Below are 9,108 nucleotides of genomic sequence, written 5' to 3' on the forward strand. Positions count from 1 at the left end.
CAGTTGTATCCAGTGTCTTTACTACAAAATAACTCATCTTAATGCAATAATTCTACCTCCTGGCCTCCAGGAGCCAGCCAGGAAGCCCACCTTGTACCACAAATATAATAATTTAAGTTCCCGCCCTCTGAGTACCATTACCCTAAGACTTTCGCAACCACACCAGCTCCCTACTGATGGCCTGATAAAGCAGTAGAAGATGGCCCAAGTCCTTGGTCCCCTAAACCCACATGGGAGACCCAGAAGAAGCTCCTGGCTTCCTATCAGCCCAGCTCTGGCCTTTGCAGCCATTTGGAGAATAAACCAGTGGATGGAAGACCTTTCTGTCTCTCCCTCTCTACCTCTCAAGTAAATCAATAAATCTTTAAAAAAAATTCATGGAAAACAGAATTAAGATAAACCAGCTCTGTCAGAAAACGTAAAAACCTGGAGGACGTAGAGGCAAAATACTAAGATCAGTTCAATGAATGGGAAACTGTGATACATCTAAGATGGGATTAATGATTGAGGGAAACTGGCTTACGTGAGGATGCAGGCTGTGAAGTCCCATGACAGGCCAACTGCAAGCGAAGACCTAGGGATGCCAGTAGCATGGCTCAGTCCAAACCCACCGCTTCAGAACTGGGGAAGCCAGTGGTGTAACTCGGTCCTTTCAAGGCCAAGGGTCAGAGAGCCTGATGTCCAAGAGCAGAAGCATGTTCCAGCTCCCGGAGAGAAAAATACCTTTTCTCAGCCTTTTTGTTATATTTGGGCCAGTAGCTGCTTGGATAGTGCCCGTCCACAGTGAGGGTGGGTCTCCCTACTCAGTCCCCCGACTTACACCAGTCTCCTATGGGAACACCCCTGCAGACACAACTAGAAGTCATGCTTCCCCCCTCTCTCCAGCCAATCCTTAACTCCGTCAAGCTGACACGTATAATTAATCCTCACGCCAGGAAAATGCCTATCTTCCTGTGGCGCTCCCAAAGGAAATTAATGATGATGATAACAGTCCTGGCATATAACCTGTGGAACAGAATAGAGGAACCCAGCAATAAAGCCACTTATTTACAACTGGTTTTTCAAAAAGGCAGCAAGAACACATTAGAGAAAATGGTGCTGGAAAAGCTGGATTTGCACCATGAAACACAAACTGGACCTCCAGAAACCAAAGCCAACCCAAAATGCATCAACGACTTCCCTGTAACACCCAGCTCTATGAAACCACTGCAGGAAAACTCCATGACACTGATCTGGACAAAAACTTTTTAGATATGACCCCAAAAACACAGGCAACAAAAGCAAAAAATGGACAAACAATATATCAAGCTAAAATACCTAAGCAAACAACAGAATGAAGAGAATGGGAGACAATATTTACCAACTATTCATTCAACCAGAGATTAATATCCAGTATAAAAAAGGAACTCAACAGAAAAAAAAAAGATTTAAAAAAGAGGTAAATGACCCAAATAAATAAATGAAATCTATTTACCTTAAATTTAAAAAAACTGTTCATTTTGGCAAATAGGGAGAAAAAAGGTATATAAAATGGCAATAAACATGATGGTACTTAAACAAGGTGTAGAAAACAAAAGCTAATTGAATACATTTCCCATAAACTTTTTAAGATTCATCTATTTGAAAGGCAGATAGGTCTTCCATCCACTGGTTCACTCCCCAAATGATCGCAACAGCCAGAGCTGAGCTGATTCGAAGTCAGGAGCCAGGAGCTTCTTCGAGGTCTCCCACATGGATGCCCCGGGCCCATGGACTTGGGCCATCTTCTACTGCTTTCCCAGGCCATAGCAGAGAGCTGGATCGGAAGTGGAGCAGCTGGGACTTGAACTAGCGTCCATATGGGATGCCGGCATTGCAAGTGGTGGCTTTACCCACTACGCCACAGTGCTGGCTGCTCCTGTAAACTTCTTGAAGGAATATGAAAATATGCCCAACATTACTTCTCATCAGGGAAATGCAAATCAAAGCCACACTGAAGGGGGCCAGCACTGCGGGGCAGTGGGTTAAGCCACCTTCTGCAGCGTTGGCATCCCGTTTGGGCGCTGGTTCGAGTCTCGGCTGCTCCTCTTCCAATCAAGCTGCCTGCTAATGGTCTGGGAAAGCACCAAAAGATGGTCCAAGGCCCTGGGCCTCTGGGTGCAAGACCTGGAAGAAGCTCCTAGCTTTGGCTTGGCCCAGCCCTGGCTGTTGTGGCCATCTGGGGAATGAACCAGTAAGAAGATCTGTCTCTCCTCTCTCTGTAACTCTGATTTTCAAATAAATAAGTAAATCTTTACAAAAAAAGTTTTAAAAAGCCACACTGAGATACCATCCCCTCACCCTAGTCTGCTATCAAAGACAAAAAGTAAATGCTGGTTAGGATTCCGAGAAAGCAGAACTCCACAACAGCAGGAAGAGTCCTCAAAACACTAGAAACAGGATTGCCACGTCAAACAGCAGTCAACTACCAGGAATACAAGTGAGCTTAAAAAAGCTCATGGGAAATATGCGTTATCTTTTAATTCTACTTTTTCATGAAGTTTTGGAAGAGACATCGGCACATGCACGTTTACCGCAGAACTGTTCACAGTAACCGAGAGATGGACTCAGCCTAGGTGGCCATCAACAGATCAGTGGGTACATGTGCACAGTGGAGTGTCATTCAGCCCCAAGAATGCAGTCCTATCATGTGCAACAACATGGATCCGGCTGGAGGACGTGCAGCAAAATAAGACACAAATACTGCATGTGCTCACTAATGCAGAATCTAAAAAGTTGACCTTACAGAAAGAGAACAAAACCGTGGTTAACAGTCTGAGAAGAATGTGGGTGAGGGAAGGACGGACAGAAGATGGGTAACAGTACAGTGATCCAGCTGGATGGCAGGAATACTTCCTATATTTTCTATAGCACAGCAGGGTAACTACTGCGGAAAACAATTAACTGAATTATTTTTAAAGAGCTAATAGGATTTTGAATGTTTCCAAAACAAATGATAAATGTCTAAGGTGGTAAACATGCCACTTACTCAGATCTGATCATTATACACTACACAGATGTACTGCAATGTCACATTGTACCCCTAGAAATATGTGTAGTCACTGTATGTCAATTAAAATATATTTCTAAGAAAAAGAAGTCTTCAGGGGGATTTGCAACCACAGGCCTGTCCTGGAGACCTGTAGTAAAATCCTCCAAAGCCAAAACCAAGAAATTGATTCACAGTGGTCCCAGTGACAATGCCCACCAGACCTGTGTCTGTCCCACAGACTTAATAAGAGCTCATTAAGCTACAGTACTTAAGACACTGTTGTTAGAAATTTCACATATGACAGAGTGATCCTATTGACAGCTTGGAAAAGGGTGACTTTTTAAAATAAAGAATTTGTGAAAAACTAAGTAAAAGGAAAAAATTCTTTACTTCACATCAAAGTAAAATGTAACTAAATTCATGTGAAAGACAAAATTCTTAACATTTTTAGAAGAAAATATAGAATATCCCTTTTTACTCTGACTCAAGAGTTTCTTAGAAAAACATTGAGAGACTGATCAACCTGTGTTATAATGAAAAACTTCTATTTATCAGAAGCCACCTTAGAGGAAACAAAACGCAGAGATGCTAGCAACACAGAAAACACAAAGGACTGAAGGGCAGCTTCCAAGACGGCCCCCAATGATGCTGGCCTCACACCCGTGCTGTTCCATCCCACACTGTGCAAGAGTTGGTTTGTGCAACCAACCTGGCCGGCGCCGCGGCTCACTAGGCTAATCCTCCGCCTAGCGGCGCCGGCACACCAGGTTCTAGTCCCGGTCGGGGCGCCGGATTCTGTCCCGGTTGCCCCTCTTCCAGGCCAGCTCTCTGCTGTGGCCAGGGAGTGCAGTGGAGGATGGCCCAGGTGCTTGGGCCCTGCACCCCATGGGAGACCAGGAAAAGCACCTGGCTCCTGGCTCCTGCCATCGGATCAGCGCGGTGCGCCGGCCGCAGCGCGCCGACTGCGGCGGCCATTGGAGGGTGAACCAACGGCAAAGGAAGACCTTTCTCTCTCTCTCTCTCTGTCCACTCTGCCTGTCAAAAAAAAAAAAAAAAAAAAAAAGTTGATTTGTGCAACCAACAGCAGAGGACAGAAGTCATGGTATGTCATGTCTGAGACTGGGTTATAAAAAGACTTAGGCTGGGGCCGGTGCTGTGGTACAGTGGGCTAAAGCCCCAGCCTGCAGCGCTGGCATCCTAGTCCCACTGGTTCAAGTCCCGGCTGCTCCACTTCCCATCCAGCTCCCAGCTAATGTGCCTGAGAAAGTAGTGGAGGATGATCCAAGTCCTTGGGACCCTACACCCATGTGGGAAACCTGGAAGAAGCCTGGTTCCTGGCTTCGGATGGGCTCAGCTCCGGCAGTTGCAGCCATTTGGGAAGTGAAATAGCAGATGGAAGACCTCTCATTCTGTCTCTACCTCTCTGTAACTGTATCTTTCAAATAAATAAATCTTTAAAAAAAAAAATAAAAAAGACTGCGGCTTTCATCCCGACTTCTTTCTCTCGAGTCCTCCACTGGCAAGCTCGGTGCCGCACTGGAAGCACTCTGGAGAGGCCCACGTGGCAAGGAACTGGGGCCTCCCAACACTCCCTGCCCCACCTGTCCTCCAGCCCCACTCGCAGCCTGCCAATGACTGCCAAGAGCTGGACTGCAACCTCGTGAGAAGATCCCAGCCGAAAGTAACTGCCTTGCACAACGACGAGAGGTAACCAGCACAACTAGCATCCTTAATATGTAAACAACTCCCGTAAACAAACAGGGATAACCAGCCAAAGAAAAAAAGTCACAGATCAAAACAGCAGCACAGTTAAGACTACAATAAAACACGTGTACATCCTTTTTACTGACGAAGCGAGCAAAGTGTGACTCCTAAGTGATGGCCAGGATAAGGAGCATCGGTGACTCTTTAAGAGCATCCGAGTCTGTCCAGATGCTGGTCACGTGCCAAGAGCTTCAGGCAGGGGCTCTCAGCCATAGAAAAGTGTGCAGAAAGGGAGGGACGGAGGGTGGGGTGGGTGAAGAATGCCACTCGTGGACTGCCAGAACTGGGAGCTTGTCTTTGTCTCATTGCACACCCAGACCCTGTCTCCCATGCTGGCCAATCACAAAACCACCACTCAACTGGCTGGATGCCAGTTACGATGCAGGACAAAGGCAGAGAGGGAAGAAGGGAGAATGAAAACAGCAGGCAGTTGTGCCAAGGGCTTTGCTGGCCCCGAGTCGGTACGGCTGGGTCTGCCCGAGGCGAGAGGAGAGGTGGACTTGTGGAGGTGGGAGGGCTGGCAACCATGACGCTCCTGTCTAGAGCTCAGCCAAGAGGAGGAGGAGAAGTCTTCCCTGGTAAAGTTCCCCTCCTCATACCTGCTAGTTACAGGGCAGGCCGCTCCGTCACAGAATAAATGGCCAAATAAGGCCAAAACTCAAGAAAAGCACCAGGGCCTGTGCCCACGCAAGCACCTGCATCCGCACATGCTCCCTCCCAGCCTCCCCAGCCGCTCCCACAGCTCAGAGATGGCATGGCCTCCACTGAAGCATCTCCAGGGGGTGAAGAGTCAGTCCCTTCCGCTTGGTTGCCCAGGGCCCTCTCCTACCAACTCCTGACGTAAGTAACAGGAAATCTGTAGCAAGCCCAGCTTTGCCCACAGTGCTCACAACAGGTCACGTGTGGTGTCCGAAACCAACCACATGTACTACAACTCACAGGATTAACAAAGTTTACTGCTTTTCTGAGTTATTGTTTACCAACATGTACATATTCCAATATTTAGCATACACTATAGCTATCTGTCAGTGTGCATTGATTCTCACAGTGTCTCCACAGACACGATCCTTACAGAGCTGGAAACAAAGCTAATCAGCATTAGGAAAAAGTACCCATGTGGTAAAACTGCAAAGAGAAAGAAAGAGCCCAAGACGATGGTTACCTTTAGAGGCAGCAGTGGGCCAGCGCCGCGGCTCACTAGGCTAATCCTCCGCCTAGCGGCGCCGGCACACCAGGTTCTAGTCCCGGTCGGGGCACCAGATTCTGCCCCGGTTGCTCCTCTTCCAGGCCAGCTCTCTGCTGTGGCCCAGGAGTGCAGTGGAGGATGGCCCAGGTCCTTGGGCCCTGCACCTGCATGGGAGACCAGGAGAAGCACCTGGCTCCTGGCTTCGGATCGGTGCAGTGTGCTGGCCGCAACGTGCCAACCGTAGCAGCCATTTGGGGGGTGAACCAATGGAAAAAGGAAGACCTTTCTCTCTCTCACTAACTCTGCCTGTCAAAAAAAAAAAAAAAAAAATAGAGGCAGCAGCGGCAGTTTGTTGTTAAAGTTGTGTACAGATTTGACCTCATTCATTTCCACCGGCCTCTGGTCGTGCAGCTCCGGCTCTCGTCACCGCCGTTCCTCCGCCGCTGCCGCCCCCGCGAGGCTTCGCCGCCGTCGAAGCCTCTTGCAGCGACTCGTCGCACCGGTTTCTCTTAGCTTCGTCCCCCGCCAACCGCAACCATTGACGCCATGTCGGGATACTCGAGCGACCAGGATCGCGGTCGCGATCGAGGGTTTGGTGCGCCTCGATTTGGAGGAAGTAGGGCAGGGCCTCTATCTGGAAAGAAATTTGGAAACCCTGGAGAGAAACTAGTTAAAAAGAAGTGGAATCTTGATGAGCTGCCCAAATTTGAGAAGAATTTTTATCAAGAACATCCTGATTTGGCTAGACGCACAGCCCAAGAGGTGGAGACATACAGAAGAAGCAAGGAAGTTACAGTTAGAGGTCACAATTGCCCAAAGCCAGTTCTGAATTTCTATGAAGCAAACTTTCCTGCAAACGTCATGGACGTGATTGCAAGGCAGAACTTTACTGAACCCACTGCTATTCAAGCTCAGGGATGGCCAGTTGCTCTAAGTGGATTAGATATGGTTGGAGTAGCTCAGACCGGATCTGGGAAAACATTGTCTTATTTGCTGCCTGCCATCGTCCACATCAATCATCAGCCATTCTTAGAGAGAGGTGATGGACCTATTTGCTTGGTGCTGGCACCAACTCGGGAACTGGCTCAGCAAGTGCAGCAAGTAGCTGCTGAATACTGTAGAGCTTGTCGCTTGAAGTCTACTTGCATCTATGGTGGTGCTCCCAAGGGACCACAGATCCCGGACTTGGAGAGAGGTGTGGAAATCTGTATTGCAACACCTGGAAGACTGATTGACTTTTTAGAGTGTGGAAAAACCAATCTGAGAAGAACAACTTACCTGGTCCTTGATGAAGCAGATAGAATGCTTGATATGGGCTTTGAACCCCAAATAAGGAAGATTGTGGATCAGATAAGACCTGATAGGCAAACCCTAATGTGGAGTGCTACATGGCCAAAAGAAGTAAGACAGCTTGCTGAAGATTTTCTGAAAGACTACATTCATATAAACATTGGAGCACTGGAATTGAGTGCAAACCACAACATTCTTCAGATAGTGGATGTATGTCATGATGTAGAAAAGGATGAAAAACTTATTCGTCTAATGGAAGAGATCATGAGTGAGAAGGAAAATAAAACCATTGTTTTTGTTGAAACCAAAAGAAGATGTGATGAGCTTACCAGAAAAATGAGGAGAGATGGGTGGCCTGCCATGGGTATCCATGGTGACAAGAGTCAACAGGAGCGTGACTGGGTTCTAAATGAATTCAAACATGGAAAAGCTCCTATTCTGATTGCTACAGATGTGGCCTCCAGAGGGCTAGATGTGGAAGATGTGAAATTTGTCATCAATTATGACTACCCTAACTCCTCAGAGGATTATATTCATCGAATTGGAAGAACTGCTCGCAGTACCAAAACGGGCACAGCATACACTTTCTTTACACCTAATAACATAAAGCAAGTGAGCGACCTTATCTCTGTGCTTCGGGAAGCTAATCAAGCAATTAACCCCAAGTTGCTTCAGCTGGTCGAAGACAGAGGGGCAGGTCGTTCCAGGGGTAGAGGAGGCATGAAGGATGACCGTCGGGACAGATACTCTGCGGGCAAAAGGGGTGGATTTAATACCTTTAGAGACAGGGAAAATTATGACAGAGGTTACTCTAGTCTGCTTAAGAGAGATTTTGGGGCAAAAACTCAAAATGGTGTTTACAGTGCTGCAAGTTACACCAATGGGAGCTTTGGAAGTAATTTTGTGTCTGCTGGTTTACAGACCAGTTTTAGGACTGGTAATCCAACAGGGACTTACCAGAATGGGTATGATAGCACTCAGCAATATGGAAGTAATGTTCCAAATATGCACAATGGTATGAACCAACAGGCATATGCATATCCTGCTACTGCAGCTGCACCTATGATTGGTTATCCAATGCCAACAGGATATTCTCAATAAGACTTTAGAAGTATATGTAAATGTCTGTTTTTCATAATTGCTCTTTATATTGTGTGTTACCAGACAAGATAGTTATTTAAGAAACATGGGAAATGCAGAAATGACTGCAGTGCAGCAGTAATTATGGTGCACTTTTTCGCTATTTAAGTTGGATATTTCTCTACATTCCTGAAACAATTTTTAGGTTTTTTTTGTACTAGAAAATGCAGGCAGTGTTTTCACAAAAGTAACTGTACAGTGATTTGAAATACAATAAATGAAGGCAATGCATGGCCTTCCAATAAAAATATTTGAAGACTGAAAAAAAAAAAAAAGTTGTGTACAGATTTGCTTATTTTACTATGGTTCACAACATACGTAAATGTATTTTATTTTTATTTACTTATTTGAAAGCCAGATATACACAGAAGAGAGGCAGAGAGAGAGAGAGAGAGAGAGAGAGAGAGAGAGAGGTCTTCCACCTGCTGGTTCACTCCCCAGATGGCCACAATGGCCGGAGCTGTGCTGATCCGAAGCCAGGAGCCAAGAGCTTCTTCCAAGTCTCCCACGCAGGTGCAAGAGCCCAAGGACTTGGGCCATCTTCCACTGCTTTCCCAGGCCATAGCAGAGAGCTGGATCAGGAGTGGAGCAGCCGGGACTAGAACCGGCACCCACATGGGATGCCAGCGCTTCAGGCCAGAGCATTAACCCACTGTGCCACACAGCCAGCCCCAGACGTATATGTATTTTCCACAAGAAACTCTCCTTAGAGTTGACA

The 9,108-nt window shown here is 46.8% G+C and overlaps 1 pseudogene across 1 annotated transcript; it reads left to right on the forward strand.

Annotated features, from left to right (window-relative positions):
- Positions 1-6,330: 6,330 nt before the first annotated feature.
- Positions 6,331-8,665, forward strand: LOC138850599 (putative ATP-dependent RNA helicase DDX5 pseudogene; annotated as a pseudogene). The gene has a single exon (XR_016237183.1). The product of XR_016237183.1 is annotated as a putative ATP-dependent RNA helicase DDX5 pseudogene (transcript).
- Positions 8,666-9,108: the final 443 nt, after the last annotated feature.

This window comes from Oryctolagus cuniculus, chromosome 7 (assembly GCF_051225735.1).
Source record: "Oryctolagus cuniculus isolate XC-2025 breed Fujian yellow rabbit chromosome 7, ASM5122573v1, whole genome shotgun sequence".
In the NCBI taxonomy this organism is placed as follows: Eukaryota; Metazoa; Chordata; class Mammalia; order Lagomorpha; family Leporidae; genus Oryctolagus; species Oryctolagus cuniculus.